The 964-nt window shown below is 33.6% G+C and overlaps 1 pseudogene; it reads right to left on the bottom strand.

Moving 5' to 3' along the window:
• Window positions 1-516: 516 nt before the first annotated feature.
• Window positions 517-635, bottom strand: LOC136660863 (5S ribosomal RNA; annotated as a pseudogene).
• Window positions 636-964: the final 329 nt, after the last annotated feature.

Below are 964 nucleotides of genomic sequence, written 5' to 3'. Positions count from 1 at the left end.
ATTTACCTTGTTAGTTAATTTGCAACAAAAAAAGTGTGTGTGGGGGGGGTGGGGGATAGTCCTAAAAATCATGGATCTGACTGGAATTAAACAGCAGTGATTCAAAGTGGCTAATTTTTTCAAAAGAAAAGGACATCACATATTCCAATTATAACACTCCCATGTCACATCTCATCTCCGAGAGTCAGAGAAATAGTTTTAAGATGAGAAAAAAAGAAAGGGTTTCAGTCCTATTCTTTTAGGCACTGAAGACCTTCTTTCCATAAACACACATGATTGTTGTTGTTTATTTTTAGTAAACTACTTTGAGCTCTTGACAAAAAATACATTCTAAGAACCAAAATTGAGTGTCAGGAGAGTTAGAACAGACAAAAGGAATATTTCTTTACTCAGTGTGTAAATGATCTGTGGAACTCATTGCCACAGGATATTATTATTATTATTATTATTATTATTATTATTATTATTATTATTATTATTGGTTGGCAACCTTCAGTCTCGAAAGACTATGGTATAAGCCTACAGCACCTGCTATTCCCTGGCGGTCTCCCATCCAAGTACTAACCAGGCCTGACCCTGCTTAGCTTCTGAGATCAGACAAGATCAGGCATGTGCAGGGTATTATTATTATTATTATTATTATTATTATTATTATTATTATTATTATTATTATTATTATTATTATTATTTTATTTATTTATTTATTTATTTATTTATTTATTTATTTATTTATTTAAACAGTATTTATATACTGCTTTTCAACGGAAAGTTCACAATGCAGTTTACAGAGAAAATCAAACAAACAACTAATGGCTCCCTGTCCCAAAAGGGCTCACAATCTAGAAAGATGCAAAAGAACACCAGCAGACAGCCACTAGAAAAGACACTGTTGGGGTGAGGTGGGCCAGTTACTCTCCCCCTACTGAAAAGAGGAGTACCCGCTTGAAAAAGTGCCTCTTACCCA

Source organism: Tiliqua scincoides, chromosome 9 (assembly GCF_035046505.1).
Source record: "Tiliqua scincoides isolate rTilSci1 chromosome 9, rTilSci1.hap2, whole genome shotgun sequence".
Classification (NCBI taxonomy): Eukaryota; Metazoa; Chordata; class Lepidosauria; order Squamata; family Scincidae; genus Tiliqua; species Tiliqua scincoides.
This window is presented reverse-complemented; position numbering and strand designations above follow the sequence as displayed.